We start from the raw sequence: 18008 nt of genomic DNA, 5'->3' as shown, positions 1-18008 counted from the left end.
GTATATACAAATGTCTATTAAATTCATTACCTGGAATGTTAAAGGTTTGGGTCATCCTATTAAACGTAGTAAGGTTTTATCACAACTTGAGTTCAAATATTGAAAACCTCAAGATTAGTGCTCCTTGGATTAGTCCTACACTTTTTTCGAATGCATAAGATAGGTGGAGTTTCTATCTTAATAAACAAACATCTAAATGTTTCATTAATTGATGAGGATAGAGACCCTGAAGGCCGATGGATCATCATTCATGCAATCATTAACAATTTACCTGTTACTGTTGTCAAACTGTACGGTCCCAAGGCTCCCAACCCTTTTTTCTGGTCTAGTTACATCACTAAGCTTTCACAAAAGAACCCTGATGAACTCATTTTTTGTGGTGATATGAAAACGATTCTTGACTTTGCCCTGGACTGAAAATCCTCCTCGAATTTTGTGAACTCCAAATCCCGAAACAAATTTTCTAAAGTTGTTACAAAATCTAAATCTAATTGATTACTAGCGATTTTGCCATCCCGATACCAAAGATTTTACGTTTTATTCCCGCCCCCATCAATCCTTTTCCAGGTTAGATTATATTTTTGTTAACTCCTCATTAACTCCCACCATTTTGCACTGAGATATTGGTCCTATTACTATCTCTGCTCATGCACCTGTATCCACCACCCTTGATTGGATACCCATTAATAAACTTTCCCCTAGGTGGAAATACAATTAGTTCCTGCTTAAAGATAAATTATTCGTAGAAAAAACAAATTCCTTTTTATTAAAGAATTTTTTCTCAACAATTGTCCAGAGCATACCTCCTTTAACAACAACTGGGACGCTTTTCAAGCCACCCTTTGTGGCTTTATAATACTATTTGTTGCCATCAAAAAACGACAATCTGTATACATTCACAACAACCTCCTAGCCTCAATTAAACAACTTAAACAATCCTACTACGCTAACCCGGATCCTACCACTAGGAAAGCTTTTATGGCTAAGCGCATTGAATTCAGCACAATTTGCACTGATTGAGCCGCTAACTCATTACTGAAATCCAGAACTAAACTCCACAGGGGATCCAACAAAGCAGGAAAAATGCTAGCCTCTTACTGAAAAAAGAAAAATCCCTCATCACCCAAATCCTCTCTTCTGATGGTAACAGAATTTCCCTTACTAAAATTAAACAAGCCATACTCGATCGCAAACCTAATAAAGCCCCAGGCCCCGATGGATCTACCACAGACTTTTGTGACATTTTCATTGATTCCATGGCACCAAAACTTTTTGATTATTTTTTTTTAAATATATTTTGGTATTTGCATGTTTCAGTGGCTTTGCAATTTTTACAGCACATTTTATTGAGAAAACATTTCATTTGCCAGTTCCTTGTTGAGTATCGCCCCTATTTCGGCAGTCCTCAGTTTTATCCTTCAGTTATTGAACAAACGGAGATATGGATATCCAAGTCACTAAAGTGTAATGTTTTCAAGTATTGTGCCACGGAAATCACCAGTGACATTCTTTCACCACACATCAACTTAGGCCACCAATTTTCTTCTGTGTAGGTCCGGAGGTCCATAAAATGATGACCCAAGTAGGTGGTCCTTAGTTTCGTTAGACCCAGACAAAATAGTAACAAGTGTCTTGCGGTTTCAACTTGGTCCATGATTGCACAATACAATTGTTTGACAATGACTTTCCCCTAATCGCTCTAATTTCATTAGTCGGGAGAAAATTCGGGCGTACCCTCAGGAAGATGTCTGGGAGGAATTTATTAGGGAATTTTATCATATATCCTGGCAGCTGGTTTAACTTCTTTGTGTTCATTGGTGTTTTGGCTGTCCGCTTATTCTTTGATGCAATTTCAAGGGTCTGAGTCCAATCCCATGCTTCCAATCTTTTCTTCACTTTCGTTGGGTTTGGTCTAAGATCATCTTCAGTACAGTCGACCTTGTCCAGTTTGCTTTTGTTTTTACTTGCCCAATTTGTTAGCATCTTATTGGATCCCCTCTTTAGTTTGCTGTTTATGATGTCAAAGATGTGTGGTCGTACATCTGCTATTGTCTTTCTGGAAAGCATTAGGCTGTTTCTGTCAACCGTTGATCGAAGTGAGAATAGGCCCAACTCAAGACGAATGGAAGCCATTGGCATTGATGCTGGAAGACGTAAGAGTCAACGCCAAAAGTATCCTAGCTTCTGCCAGATTCTGTCGGAAATTTGCTGCATTGCCTTTGCTCCGTACGTCGATGTGTAAATGAACTTTGCTTTGTAGAAGTCTCTGACTGGTATTCTGGAAAATCGGCCACATTTTCTGTCAATTGCCTTTGCTTGGGCTGTCAGCTTTTTGGTTTTTTTCTTCCTTCTCGAGCTCTTCGCTCATCCACCTCCAACTACCTCAGGGTCAGCTGCTTCTCCAAGCAACGAGCTGGGGGTAGATCTCTCTGCGCAGCAGGGGCCTCCCTCTGGAACAGCCTTCCTGCCTCCCTGAAACTTGACGAGAACCATCTCCGGTTCCGGAAGCACCTCAAAACCTTCCTCTTTGCCTCCAGTTTCTCTCCCTCTCTCCCCTACTAAAATCACTGAACCTGCACTGAATCTGCAACTGGCCACTCACCGATCTCGGTCCTTGGCCCTCCCACTCTTCCCTGCACTGCCTACCTGCACAACGGGACTGTCTCTGTATCCTACAGCCCCTTCTCCCGGCACTTACCTTGCACTTGCAACCAGCTGGCCCTATTACTTATCTTGTATTCTACGAACCATGTACTGCACTTCACCTCTCCCCTTGCACTTTTCCCAGTCCCCCTACCCTTGCACTTGCGCGATCTGAATGACATCTGGCCTAGTAGGATCGTTGTCTGTTCTCCCCTTGTTCCCCCCCCCCGCCTCGTCGCGCCTTGAAACACTTGTGTATAGGCGCGTTACAAATGCCATATCATAAGACAGAGTTCTGGCATTGGGAGTTCAACAGCGCTGTTTAAGATCACGCAGAGGCATTTAAATTCCTTTACCTGTTCGATTTTAGATCCTTCCTGGTGCCAGTTGAGTTTTTCAGTTCATTTGGCTTTTCTTCCCAAACACATTATTTTAGTTTTAGCTTTGTTTATATCCAGGATGTTTCTCTTGAGGTATTTTGCAAGGTTATCCAGTTGTCACTGTAAGCTGATGGCTGTCTTTTCTAACAAGATCTGATCGTCTGCATAAAGGAGGCAAGTGAGTGATTTTGGTTCCTCCTAATGCAGGAAGGAAGGATCTTATTTCTTCTACAGAATATTGAAAATCTCCTAGGTAGGAATTGAATAATGCAGGGGCAAGTAGACAACCCTGCTTTACTCCTCTTGTTGTTTTAATTTCTGTTGATAACAAACCCACATGATTCAACTGCACCCTCATTGATGTGTTAGTATGGAGGGCTTGTAGGGGCTCCAAGATCTCCAAGGGACACCTCCAGTTTGACAATTTCCCCCATAGGTTTTCGCGGTTGACCTGGTCGAAGGCTTGGGCCAAGTCATTAAAGGTAGCAAATATCCGAGGGCTGCCTTCCATGATCTTTGCCTTCAGGGCGCTTAAGAGGAGGATGTTTGCATTTGTTCCCATGTTCTTCACAAAACCTACACAGCTCACTGTTTTTGCCCATAGCTGGAAACCATCTAGAACCAAAGAGCCGAAGACCTTATCAATTACGTCTAGTAAGGCGATCGGACGATAGTCCTACGGGTCTCTTTACATCCTTTTTTTCTAGATAGGTACTACTGTTGAGGTCTTCCATGATGTTGGGATGGTTTTTGTTCGTAGACATTTTCTAAAGACTTCATTAATGAAAATGGCCCATTCGTTCGGGTGTTCCTTGAGGTCTGCATTTGTTATCCCATCCGGGCCTGGCGCCCTTGACGTATTAAGCTTGTTGATCTTTGTCAAAAATGTTTACACATCATGTGGCAAATTCTAAGTCATTTGTGAGATTTCTCACTGGTTTTTGGGACAGAGCAGAGAAGTGCTCCGCCCATCATTTTTCACCTACATTATTCTGTAGGGATTCATTGCTCTCGTTGATGCTTGTATTAAACACCAAAACTGTCTCTATTTTCTGCCACATATTGCTTTAAACATTTGTTCCGAGTCCGCTTGGTAAATGTGGGCTTGGTGTGCTGTGAGCCATCTTTTCTATATCTTTTCCGCGCACTTGGCCTTTTCTATGTCTTTGGTATTTTTGGACTTGGCTGCCATACGCCTAGCTGCCCTTAGTACTCTTCTTTTGTCCACCAAAAGCTTATCGTACAGGTGGGGGATTTGCCTGAATGTTGTCTTTTGTTCCTTCCTTTTTACCTTTGTGTTGGATACTGTTAGCAAAGGTTGGTAGTCGACTGTTAGGTTGTTTGAGTCCTCATTGTTGGAATCGGTGGTGGCCATATATTTTGTTGGTAGATCTTTGATGGATTTAGCATTCAGTCTTAGACGAGTGTCACTATTACACTCCTCCACTTCAGCCTTCATTCTTTTTCTCAACTCTCTCTCAACCTTCCATGTTGTTTTCAGCAAGTTGTGATCACTAAGTTTTGTTTGTACGACTTCAAAAGAAGTGATCAATAGAACAAATTCTCTGGAGATGAAGATATGATCAATGATAGCTTTTTTGCCGTTCCTCTCCCAAGTCAGTGTTACCAAAATCTTTTGCTCCAACAGTGCGTTAAGATTGTAAAAATCTCGAGAATCCATCAAGGACGACCATAGAGTTCCTCTTTCAACTGTAGGCGATTGTTTTTTTAAGTCTATTCTTTTCTCTTGGATATACTGGGCAGATTGTGTTTAAATCTCCCACAGATGATTGTATACTTTGGTTGGTAATCAGTATACAACTCATCAATTAAAGTTTTGGCCATCGAGAGGAACTTTTCATTATGCATTATCAGGGGATTCCAATATGTATTTATGATTGCCATGAGTTCATCCGATTTAGCATCTGTTCGCGTTCCTTGACGTCTCCATTTCATGAGCAAGACTTGGAAAGATTGGTTTGAAGTTAAAGATCTTGTTGCGGTAGATTTCACTGCCAGATCTTATAGTTATTATGAGGCTGGTGGTTGGTTGTCCCTTTGATCCTTTTTGGGCAGGTGAAATGAAAATTTCATAGCCATCCAATTGAGACTTTTCCATTAGCCATGTCGCTTGTAGACACAGGATGACAAAATCTGGAATTTACATCGCTAGGGCCTTTAAGATGACTGAAGCCCCTGGTGTTGCATGAGCCCATGGTTATTAAGCTTGTGGTTTGAGCCTGTACTTCCGTGCTTGCGTTTTTTTTCCATGACCGGTTTGGGAATCTATGAATGGCTATCTTCGAGATTGTTTTGCGAGGGCCTCTGAGAACCATCCCCATACTTGTTGTTCTTGCTCTTTTAGCCTTTTAGCAGAATTACTAATGGATTCCTTTTGGTTGCCCACAGTGATGTCTAGGTTAAAGGTCACCCTCAATTTTGGTAAAGGTCCTTTTAGTTCCCTGCCTATGTTTAAGGGGTCATTGTAAGGATTAAGTTCTCTTCTCACTTCTCCTGGATCTCCCTTCTCCTTACTCTATAGGTTCTTGCGTGAACCAACGGAGCACTCAAGCACTCTTACGCTGTTAGTAACGCGGTGTGCAGAGTTATTTATTGCAGTTATATGCTCTCGTCTCTCTTCTCTTTGTTTTCTATTATCTAATTGTCGCGCAGTGGCACGTTGATCTAAAGGGGTTAGTTGTTCCTCCACCCTTTTGTTCCGATGTTGTACAATGTTTTCTTCGGGTTTGCTTTCTGTCAAGTCAAACCCGAGCATCCAGAAACTTTCTGTGGCAGCTGATAGCATACGTGAAGATAGACGCTGTCTGTCGGGCCTCTAGTCCCAAATTCAACAGTTTTCAGATCTTCGAAACGGAACTGTCTCAAACTTGGGATGCAGTGAAACAGAGTCCAGGTGGATTTTCTGTTGGGTATTACCTCGTCCCCCTTGTCCCATTTTTGTTCCAGCTTAAAGGTACGGGTGTTCCTGTGCTTATTATTGAGCCTGCAATCACCGTCTCTGTGATGGTTTGTCCTTTCGTTTTTCGACTGTGCGTGCCGTGAGGTCTTGGAGGTCTCCGCTCTATACTATCTTCTTTCTATTGTAAGTCGAGGACGTTCTTCTCAAAGGCCTTTCCTTTGTCAAGTATCTGCTTCGACTTCTTGATGATATCTGTTCATTCCTTGTAGAAGGAGATCTTCTCATCTGTTTTCACAAACCAACCATTAATCCTTCAGTTAGCCATGTGTCCTGCCAGTTTTTGGTTTACATTAAAACCTGTGATGCTGTTCTATCTGCAAAAGGTTGTTCCAACAATTACCTTTGGAAGTGAAGCCGGTTGGAACATCTTGGCTTATCTAGAAGGTCTTTTCTGGCGAAAACTTCTTAAACTGCCTACCAACGTCTCAATGACAGCTATTCAACATGAGCTATGCCTGGAATCCCTTTATGGGACAGCGCTGTGGAAATCAGTAGCCGCATTAAGGAAAATGTATTGAATTAATATGGCCTCCCCTTATCGTATCCTGGCCTCGTCTAACGAGTCACCTGATATTGGGCTACTAAAGACATGGGCGGACAAAATTGACAAGATATTGAATTATGCCGATGTTGATGTAGACACAGTCCTTTTAAATCTGCAAAGAAAAAGTTGAAACGGTGGAATTGGATCCAAAACAATGAAAAACAAAACAAACTAGCTTTGTCACTTTATCTTGCAATTGCTGCATGCGGAATCAACCAGTTACTGCAATATTTAACAAAATTTCCATTGCGCTACCACAGAGACCATTTCCTGAGCTTAAGATTGAATTTATATAAAACAAAAGAAATGTTCTTGAAACACGACAAAGAAACCTCCAAAAACCTATGAAGATTCTGCCATGTCTCAGTTGAATCAACTAAGCACCTGATCACGGAATGCCTTGAGTTAAACTCAAAATGGTCCACACACCCAAGTAAATTTGCCGCCCCCCTAAGTGGCAACATGGAGGAGTGGTGGTTTTTGATGCTTGTAGGCAAAAGCAACAAGTGTGCTGAAATTTTTTTATGGACACGATCTTGACAATCGTGTAAATACAATGACATAGAGTTAACAACGTCGTTGTTGGACCTTGGAGGGGGTTGGTGAAATTTAAAAGTATTTTATAGGATTTGAAGTAAAATGTGTGTTGTGTAATAAGTTTATCATAAACTAAAAGTTACAATAAAAAGAAATTGAGCTTGTCCGATACATATCTGCTTGGATACACCTATACTCAAGCTACTCTTCATGCTACTTCATGTCAGAAACAAAACAATCTGAGGGTCCTCGACGCGTGAAGGACCATAGGTACAGTGGACATCCCACTAGGAATAGTATTACTGCCACGCCCTGTCAACGTCCCTTTTCGAATTTCGAAAACAACAACTGTAATGCTCTGTAGCTTCCACTAGATGTTGGCCTATGCACAGCATGTGAATCTAAGCAGATGCAAGCATCAGAAATACGATTACGGTGAGTAATGTATCCCATATATGTTATCGATGACATCAACCTTGAGAGGGGACGGGGGCCCTTCGAGTGACATCAAGTCGACGATGACGCATGGCACCCTCTACCGCAAAAAGAATAACAAGCAGCTGTCACTGGAAGGAGATATGACAAGATGAGGAATACGTGGGAGGAACATCCAGTCAAAAGAACGTTACCAGGGGTAAGTAACTTGTTCTTCTACTCTCCTGTCGATTCTGGCAACACTTGTGCAAGGGATCTTTGGACTCACCTTCTCCCACCCCCTTCACCTGTTCCAACCAGGTATTTATCAGAACATTTTCTCTTTGAGACATTGAATAGTTTATTTAAAGATTTACCTGCATGTGTTTTTAAGGCCTGATTAAAAAGTATACTTGTGTGTGGTGTTTCTTTACTTGTCTGACTTGCTGTTGTTAACTGTACTTCCACATTAGCCCCTTTAACAAATCGCAGGGTTTCGTCACTTCTCCCCACAGGGGAGCCTTCCTTTCTGAGGCTAGGGAGGAGAACGCGCTATGGAACATTTCCCATAGGGGTGGCAGTATACGGGACCTCTCAGGGGGACACTCCCCTGTTGGGGGTAAAGACTCCCATTCCGTCGAACTCCTTAAATCAGTAACATCCAAGCTTCCGTGAAGTCCATCAGAACAAGCCACTGTTTGCCATTGTGATATTATCCCCAACACTCAACTTGAAGAAATGTCAGACAAAACTACTTAGTCCAGTCCAGAAACAGTGCTGAGACGTTCCAGCTGTGGCTCTGCAGGGCCACAAAGAAAAACCAAGAAGAGTTGGCGTGAACGCAAGAGCTGTACGGACTCCTGAGTGCCATCCCAATCCCGAAGTAAGACCCAGTGGCACTAGCTTGTGAACAAGAAGTTAACTGGAGAGGCGGGAGACCCGGAAAGGGATACAGGGAGCCCAGACACACTCAGCATACTCGTCCCAGGGAATGAACAAGTGTCCATAAGCGTGAGAATAACTAGGGGACTCAGCCTACTCTTCCCAGTGAATGGACCAGTGTCCTTAAGAGTGTGAATAACCCTAAGGAGGAGAATCATAGTGGAGCCAGTACAACAAGACAGAAACCTAACAAAGGAACCATCACAGTGGTTGGGAATGCTATATTCGTTCAAAAGAGAAAGTCAGTTTATCGGACCAAGTGAAATTTGATATAGAACATGTTCATGACTGTTGGGCAAGATTGGAGGCAGTAACCCTGTGGGAGACTACCCCAGCCTTGTCCTCGTGCTAATAGGTAACCCACCTATTGGTTTAGGTATGTACTACACAAGTTGGTAGAGTGACTGAGCAGCCAGACATATCCCAAGAGGGGTAAATGTGAGCTGTAGAGAGGTAACACTGAGATTCACAATTACAAGTGTACAAATAACACCTACACTCAAGATTTTCTAGTAAAATAGTTTTTATGTAAATTCTGTTTGGCGGTTGGTGCTTAACGGAACTGTGGATCTCTACGCTATCATACTTCAATTTATCCATGAGTAATAGATGCTTGGGTACTTGTTTGTTGTCCTTCCTGCTGCCTGTTTGTGGGGTTCCCAGGGACAGAGCTCCTGCAGTCCCAGCTTCGATAAAGAACATTTTTTGGGGGTGTGGGGGAGTTGGAACCCTGCTGTACAGTGGCACTGGATACAGTGTTTACCTGTTTCTATTTTGAATGCTCAAGATTCATTTATCAATGATAGTTTATTGTGTTTCTCTTGATCAGTTGCAAGTTTTGTCAAGCAATATTTGTCACTTGTGTGACATGCATCAAGATATACAGTTGTGCAGGTTGAGAAGTAGCTGCTGGTCTCTCCTTGATCGTCAACCGGGCACGGAAGCTATACAGCTACCAACAATTGAGCAACCTTATCCAAGACCCACAGGGTATATCAGCAACTACATTCACACCTTGAGAAAAACCTGAGGTTGAAACACGTCTCAGCACTGAAAGTAAAGCGAGCAGCTCAAAAACCAGCCTGTATATTATGATGCATGTCACATAAGTGACAATTACTATCTGACAAAAGGTGCAATTGACCTTCTAGTACAGAAAGTACAAGCAAGCAGTTTACAAACTACACAACTGTATATCATGATGCATGTCACACAAGTGACAAATATTGCTTGATGAAACGTGCAGCTGATCATCTGACACAATAAACATATCGTGTTAACAAAAAACCCACCAATGGTGTCAACTGTCATTGATGAATGAATCTTGAGCATTCGAAATTGAAACAGGTAAACACTGGATCCAGCACCACTGTACAACAGGGTTCCAACCCCCGCCCCAAAAATAGTTATTCATATAACAATCAGTTTTTAGTAAGTCTTCTTTAAAAAGGGCAATATGCAACAATAAAAATACACTTCATAATACTTCCTCAGATTTAAGATAAGTAAGTAGATACCCTTTTGGGATGCCTTACACACACATGTCCTACACCCTGAGGTGACTTCAATTGTTAGGACAATGTTTGGCATTGATATATCACTTTTTGTACTTGATGCATTACTGAGGTTGTGTAAAAGGAAAAGGTTGGGGAAAGAAAAGTTTAACAGATTCTCAGAGCATGTGAATACTCTTCAATCTCCCAGTGAAGTCTAGATTAGATCTTTCCCAGCAATACAAATTAGACGTAAGTACCACTTATGAGGGACAGCTGGAACCAAAGTTAATGGGTCAGAAGAGTCTACAGCGAGCCAGGACAGCCAAAGTCAATTTGAACTAGGTCTATGGACTGAGGCACTTCTTTAGATAGCACAAAAGTCTTGCACAATGTTTTTAGAGTTTGTAGTAAACAAATCAGTGTTGGGCCACAAGCTGTAAGGCTGGTGAAGGGCAGAGCTGGAATCAACTCTGAAAAACATAGCTACTGCAAGTTTCCAGTGAGAACAAGCAAGCTGCAGTCACAAGAGGTAAGTACCCTTAGTCAAGACAGTACCTTAGGTTGGAAGAATAGATTCCAGCTGGCTTCTGTTCTGGTTGCAGTCTTGCAGATCCTGGGTTCCTGGACCTCAGTCGTGGGGACAAGAGGGAGGATGTCTTGAGGAATCATGCGCTGCTGTTTGTAGGTCGTCGGCGGCTATTGGCTCTTTCCAATTCAGCGGCACCACCGCAGTTCTTGGATACTTGATGGGCTTCCCTTGCTTCTGGGGTCCTGCACTCTGGTGAGGTGGGTCAGGCTAGGGTCGTCCTGCTTCGGGGGTGTCCTCTGGATCTTTTTGGAGCTCGGGTCCGGCTTAAAGATGATGCACTCGATTCTTGGTTTTCTGACCCCTTGGCACTCGGTTCCAACAGCAGCAAAGAAGTACAGCCAGCAGGAAGAGGTTTTCCAGCATATGTTCATTGTGGGGTTAGTTGGTCCCACCAACCCAAGGGAAGAAGTCGTCTATTCTGGGCTTCTCTAGTCGATACGAAATTGGAGCTTCAGCACTGCGCAAGGGCTTCACCAGGCAGTTCAACAGTCCAGGAGGGTGCAGCAAGCTTCTCTTCCAGATTCCTTTGTCGGATGTTTCGTCCAGTGGTCGAATCTGCTTTCGGTTCAAGAGACCGGTATGCAGGTTTCTCCCATTCATGCACAGCCTAGCTGTGACTCACACAGCAGGGTTGCTGTCCTGCAAAGACAGCAAGCCAGCCAGACACCACTGGGTGCATTCAGGTTACCAATGAGACTAAGGACAGGGATTTTTGGGCACTTCCCTCGCTTCCTACCCTGCCAGACCCACTGGAGCCAGAGACGGGTTTCAGCACTGAAGCCCGCCAAAGGCTAAATGAACAAAAGGGTTAACCCTGGTTTGGCGCACAGAGTAAAAAACAAGAAAGACCTCATAAGCAAGAAATGGCGAAAAAAGACAACCGGGGCAATTTTGACAAAATGGGCATCCACGGGTGCATTTCTGCAGCTGAGGATTCAGCTTGCAGTAAAACCACCCAATGGTAGGACAATTAAACCACTACTACCAGCCATTTAAAATTGTGAGGGTAACATATAAAATGTTACATGAGTAAGTAGGAAAAGGGGCTACTAAGTAACCCCACAGTACTTCCACATAAGATGGGGTGTACTGGAACTACATATGAAAAACAGGTAAGTAAAGTAAATTTCTCTTTACAACTATTGGGAACAGTAGTTCACCCAAGAGAAATCCAAAGGACTTCCCTGTGACACTGCATTGAAGGTTCTGTGTGTTACAATACAAAAGTAGATGCCTATGGACTTTGTCAGACTCCAAGAACAAAGAAACGGAGTCCAAATCAGATCAAAAATACATGAGAGAGTGAAAAAAAGGTCTCACTCACTCCACGATTAAAATTAAAAGTCCTGAAGTCTAGCAAAAGAGCTGGGGGTCGCTAAGGTTGAAGGGATTTAGCACAGCAATGAGAATTCTCCCTAACAATGAGGAAGTAAGGAACCAGAGGAATACAGAGAACCAAGATCAAGGAAAGGGATATTTCAGTTCCCCAAAAGTATTGGGGAAACGGAGCTTTAAAGAGACAGTTTAAGAAATCCTAGTCCTGATGGGTGAACACTCAAATACAGGGAGGAGACGAAGTTAATCTCCAAAAGGAAAGGGGAAACCAAAAAGGTGGAAAAGTCCCAGAGGAAAAATTAAGGAATTAATCCAAGAAATAGCCAATAACTATTTTAAAATCACAAATTTGGGCAGAAAAAAACCTATCCAGGAGAAGGGAGTCGTTCTCTTGGACTTTTTGTTGTTTTCTCTGGTAGGGCCAGTATAGATTAGCTTCGAGACAGGGGCAGACATTTTCTTTTTTTTGGCCTTCATTACTGATGACAAGCACCCTAGTTCGTTTTGTTAGGTAGGGAAGCCCATGGAATAGAGAGAGCCTGTTTTCTTATTATTTAAATAAACCAATTGTTGAATATGACAAAAACTAGTCTGTCTCCTTCTTCTGACCCACCACACCCCTCATCTCTTGAAGTCTGCCTTACTGCTCTGCCTAAGTTGCATTGTGAGAGATTGGCTACTCTCGTGGCTTGATTCAGAGGGACGTGTTCAAATGGAAAAGTGCCGTGTCTGAGTTGACAGACACTTTTCCATGAAGGCATGCATTCTGAAGTAATGAGATAGTGGCAGCAATACACGTTTGCCACTCCTGCAAAGCAGTGGTTTACAGAATGGCAACAGCCTTGCCAACCACCTCACATCTAAAGGGCTGGCAAGGACTGTATTCAGAAGCCAGAACACCCTTCCTGCACCAGCCAAAAGAGACATTCTCCAGCATGGGGTCTGGCATGGATTCACATGCTCATGAATATTCCCCGTCGTCAGGCTGGGAATCCTCGGTATTCCCCGTCGTCAGGCTGGGAATCCTCGGTAAAGAAAAAACCAGTATCAGTTTCGTTTCTGATCTGTCTTTCGTAGTAATAACCAATCACTGGTCTCTGCGTCATACTGACCACAGCCAATGACTGCCCTCTACCTAAGCACCGCCTCTGGCAGCCATCTTCAGATTTTTACCGCACGTTCATGTGTTGGGATCCTCGTGCTATTGCTCTCGAGCGTTAGTGCTATTTTTTCGCGCTTTTTCACAAAAACTTCGATTCTTTCGGTCAAAAGAGCCTCAAGCTCCACCGATCCTACATCCGATCAACGGGGACCCGTGTCGGATTCATCTGTGCCCCTCAAGGGTGAAGATTTCGTCGAGCTACGCTTCGGAGGACTCCAGAAGCTTCTCAGGCCCGGTCTCGGAGATGGCCCAGGAGAAGGGAAGCTCGACGCCCGGAAAGCTGTTCAGGGCCTGCCCTGGATGCCAGCTGCAGAACGTCTTCAAGGAGGACGAACACTCTTTCTGCCTTTACTGCCTTCATGGGGACAAGACGCACGTGGAGAAGGACTGTGCGTTTTGCGGCAACATGTCGGAACGGACCATGAAGGACCGCCATCAACGTCTCGCCAGCTGGCTGGAGGGTAAGAGCCCGTCTGGCGAGAAGAAGAAGAAATCTGAGCGGTCTTCTAAGACCTTTGAGGGCGCCCCGGCGACGGGGGCCCAACATAAGGCCAAGCACCGCGAGTCCGCTGGCACCGGGAGCGCCGAACGGTCGGGCTCTACGGGCGCCAGGCAGGGCGCACCCTCCCCGGCACCATCAACCACGAGCCAACGCTCTGGGTCGGGTAAGAGGAAGGCCGAGCACCCGGCGAAGCTCCTGGAGAGACCCCGGTCGAGCTCTAAGGCAGAGGAGGAGCGTGGCAGTGCCCCCTCCCTCAAGGATAAGGCGGTGAGCGCACCTAAGGTGGTGAAGGCCTTGATCCATTCGACCAAGCCCTCTATCGAAACGGTCGCGGCGGCCCTGGCCCAGCCTGTGGAGGCTGCACCAGTGGTGGCGGCCTCGGGGCCCAGAATCTCCCTGCCTCCTCGGAGGGAGTCTTCTTTCGTGCCCATCGATAGGACCCCCGTGAAACCCTCCGTGGGGAAGAAGGGGGGGCAGGGCGTCGTCGTAGATTCGGCCTCAACCTCAGAAGAGGAACTGATCGAGGTCTTAAGCCACGGCCTAGGCGTGGAACAAGACCAGCCCGTCGGAATGGGCCCCGACGCAGGTGACGACGACGACATGGTCGAGGATACCGACGGGGCCCCTGCTCGCCCGTCGGATTCCCCTCTGCCAGCGCCGCAAGACAACTCAGCGGCCATTTTGTTGGCTATACAGTCCTTATGCTCCGAGATAAGGACGAGACTACCGTTACCGACGGAGGAACCTCTCCCGTCGGGGGATCCAGAACCGGGACCTTCTGGTGTTCCCCCTACCAAGAAAAGAAGGATTCATCCACCGCCTCCTTTTCAACCGTCGCGCCCCGTCCAGCCCTCCTCCCCGTCCACCCGAGGGGATGATACGGGGACTGACACGGCAGCGACGGGTACGGACGACGAGGCATACGACGAGGATTTTCCGTCGTCGCCTCCCACCAGGGCTTCTCCGCCCGACGAGATTGGATCGTTCCACTCAATGATCGCCAGGGCATCCGAGCTTTTCCAACTCTGCCCTGAGGAGAAGAAAAAGGAAGGCTTCCTTTACCAACGGCGCGAGACCAAGAGGAAGACGGTCCTCGCAGTGCCTCTGTTGGACGACATTTGGGATGAGGGCCTTTCCCTCCTCAAGAACCCTTCCACGACGCCAGCGAAAAGAGACCGGTACGAGAAAAAGTACCGGGTCCCGGACTCGGCCCCCCTATGCCTCCGGGCGCAGCCTACCCCGGACTCCGTCGTCTCCGCGGCAGCCAGGAAGAAAGCGGGGGGGGGTGCGGCCTCCACGTCGACTTCCCCGCCGGACGGCGAGGGAAAGAAATTGGATGCCATGGGACGCAGAGTCATCTCGGCGGCGACGACGATTAAAGCGGCCAACGCCTTGGCTATCGTGGCCCGCTACGACAGGGAACTCTGGTACAAGATAGCTCCCCTGCTGGATTTTCTGCCGGACGACAAGAGGGCGGAGGCCCTTGAGATCCTGCAGGAAGGTGAGGTGGCCTCGGACCACGCCATCACCGTGGCGACGGACATCGCCGACACTGGGTTCCGCCAGATGGGCAACGGCGTTTGCCTTCGACGTCGCGGATGGCTCAAGGCTACGGACTTTCGGCAGGACGTCCAGACCAGGGTCCTGGACATGCCCTTCGACGGGAACAACCTGTTTGGGAAGACAGTGGACGATTCCCTTCAGGCCATCAAGGCGGATACTGAGACGGCCCGGGCCCTTGGAGTACTGCAGCAACGGCGGACGCCCTTTCGGAGCGGCGGAGGCAAGGGCGCCTCCAAAGGTTCCGGCGGCGGTTTCGCTTCCTACCGTCAAGCGGCCCGCTCGTCGTCGCAAGAGGCCTACAGAGGACGAGGCAAGTCTGGCGGACCCCGCCGTCGTCGCCAAGGAGGCCAAGGCGGCAAGGCCGCGTCCAAGCAGGATTGAACCGGCCGTGGGGTCGGGCCCCCACCGAAGCACCCCGGTGGGAGGCCGGCTGGCGGGCTTCGTCAGCGTGTGGGAGTCCATCTCCACCGACCGTTGGGTGCTGGACGCCCTGGCCCGGGGCCACGCGCTCGAGTTTCAAAGAAGGTGCCCGCGCGTCCCCCCCGTGGCCAGGAAAGAACTTCACGTCCCTCAACTTCTCCTGGAGGTAAAGGCGATGCTCAGAAAGGGCGCCATCGAACTCGTCCCAAAGAGGCTTCGGGGCTCCGGAGTCTACTCGCGTTACTTCCTCGTGAAGAAGAAGACGGGAGGATGGCGCCCCATCCTGGACCTGCGACGCCTGAACAAGTTCATCAAGGCGCAGAAGTTCCGGATGGTCACCCTCCAGCACGTCCTGGGTCAGCTGGAGGAAGGAGACTTCCTATCGTCGTTGGATTTGGAGGATGCCTACTTCCACATTCCCATCCTAAAGGGGCACCGAAAATTCCTCAGATTCGTGGTCCAAGGGCGTCATTACCAGTTCAAAGCCCTTCCCTTCGGACTGCGGTCGGCACCCAGGGTTTTCACCAAGTGCCTCGCACCGGTGGCGGCGCAGCTGCGCCGCGAGGGGATTCACGTCTACCCCTACCTGGACGACTGGCTCATCCGCGCCAAGACGAGGGAGCTCGCCGTGGTCCACACGGCAAGGACCGTCCAACTCCTCACGGACCTGGGATTCTCCGTGAACTACGCCAAATCCCACCTGGTGCCCGCGCAAGTCGCACTGTTTCTGGGAGCGAGGCTCGACACAGTGTCCCTTCTGGCCTCCCCGTCGGAGGAGAGGACCAGGACCATCCTGGGCAAGGTGCAACGGATGTTGGTGGCCGACGCGGCCAAGGTGAGGTCCATCAAGTCCCTCCTCGGGATGATGTCTTCCTGCATCTACCTCATTCCCATGTGCAGGCTCCGGATGCGCCCGTTGCAAGAGTTCCTGGATGCGCGCTGGATCCAGACGACGGGCAGCTTAGAGGAAAGGATCAAGCTCGACGAGAGTTTCCGACGAGCGATACGGTGGTGGGGCACCCGCGCGCATCTGACGGCGGGCATGGACTTCCAGACCCCAGCCCACCAGGTGACTGTGACCACGGATGCCTCCCTAGAAGGGTGGGGAGCGCACACCGAAAATCTGCACGCAAGGGGACTCTGGCTCCCGACGGAGAAGTCCCTGCATATCAACGTCCTGGAGCTCCGTGCAGTGTTTTGGGCCCTCAGGTCCTTCCTTCCGTCCCTCAAGGGCAAGGTGGTGAGGATCTTCACCGACAACACCACCACCATGTTTTACATCAGGAAACAGGGCGGAACCAGGTCCCCAGCGCTGTCCAAGGAGGCGCAGGACCTGTGGCATTGGGCCGTCGCCCAAGGGATTCTTCTGGTGCCGTTTCATCTGGCAGGGATAAAAAACACCATCGCCGACTCACTCAGCAGGGAGCTGCGCTCGTGCCACGAGTGGGAACTACGGCAGGATCTGGTGGACCGCCTCTTCCGACGGTGGGGCACACCCCAGATCGACCTGTTCGCGACGGCGACGAACACCAAGTGCCGGAGGTTCGCCAGCAGGTTTCCCCAGACGAGGAGCATGGGCGATGCTTTCTCGTTCCCCTGGGAGGGCCTGTTCCTCTACGCGTTCCCTCCCTTGCCTCTGCTAATCCGGCTCGTCAACCAGCTCAAGAGGTCACGGTGCAGGATGATCCTCGTCGCACCTGCGTGGCCGAGGCAGATATGGTTCCCGGACCTTCTGGACTTGTCGGCGTCCCCGCCAATCAAGCTGCCGGCGGACGCGGATCTACTCTCCAGGGAAGGAGGCGCCATCCTCCACCACGACCCGAAGTCGCTGAACTTGCAGGCCTGGCTCCTGCAGCGCTAGAGTTTGGAGGATACGACATACCGGCCGATTGCAGAGAGGTTCTTGCAAAGGCCAGGGCGTCCTCGACTCTTAAATGCTACGGACACAAATGGAAGAGGTTTTCTGTCTGGTGCCACGCACAGAAGATTAACCCTCTACGGATTACGGCTCCCCAAGTGCTGCCGTACCTGCTGACGCTGGCCAAAGCTGGTCTGGCACACGCGTCCATCAAGATTCATCTTGCTGCGATCTCCCGATACACCAGAACCACGGGCCGGACGTCCTTGTGGTCTCATCGTCTGGTGAAAGAGTTCATGAAGGGACTGTTCAGATCGTTCCCGCCGGTGAAGGCTCCGGCCCCGGCGTGGGAGCTCAACGTGGTGCTGACCAAACTCATGGGACCTCCGTTCGAGCCTCTGCACTCGGCCCCGTTGAAGTTTCTATCGTGGAAAACAGCTTTTCTCGTGGCCATCACCTCCGCACGACGAGTGGGAGAGATCCAGGCCCTTTCCTGCAAGGCCCCGTACTTGACTTTCCACGACACGAGGGTAGTGCTCAGGACGCACCCCTCCTTCATGCCCAAGGTACCGTCGGACTTTCATCTCAACGAACCCTTGGTGTTACCTGTGTTCTTCCCGTCGCCTTCGTCGCCGGCTGAGAG

General features: G+C 48.1%; 1 protein-coding gene across 1 annotated transcript in view; it reads left to right on the top strand.

Annotated features, from left to right (window-relative positions):
* UTP14A (UTP14A small subunit processome component) overlaps window positions 1-18008 on the top strand; it is a 684761-nt gene that overhangs the window by 316970 nt on the left and 349783 nt on the right. The window lies entirely within an intron of this gene.

Source organism: Ambystoma mexicanum, chromosome 5p, assembly GCF_040938575.1.
Source record: "Ambystoma mexicanum isolate Mex_15411 chromosome 5p, UKY_AmexF1_1, whole genome shotgun sequence".
Classification (NCBI taxonomy): Eukaryota; Metazoa; Chordata; class Amphibia; order Caudata; family Ambystomatidae; genus Ambystoma; species Ambystoma mexicanum.
Note: the sequence above shows the minus strand (reverse complement) of the source record. Positions and strands in the feature narration are given on the sequence as shown.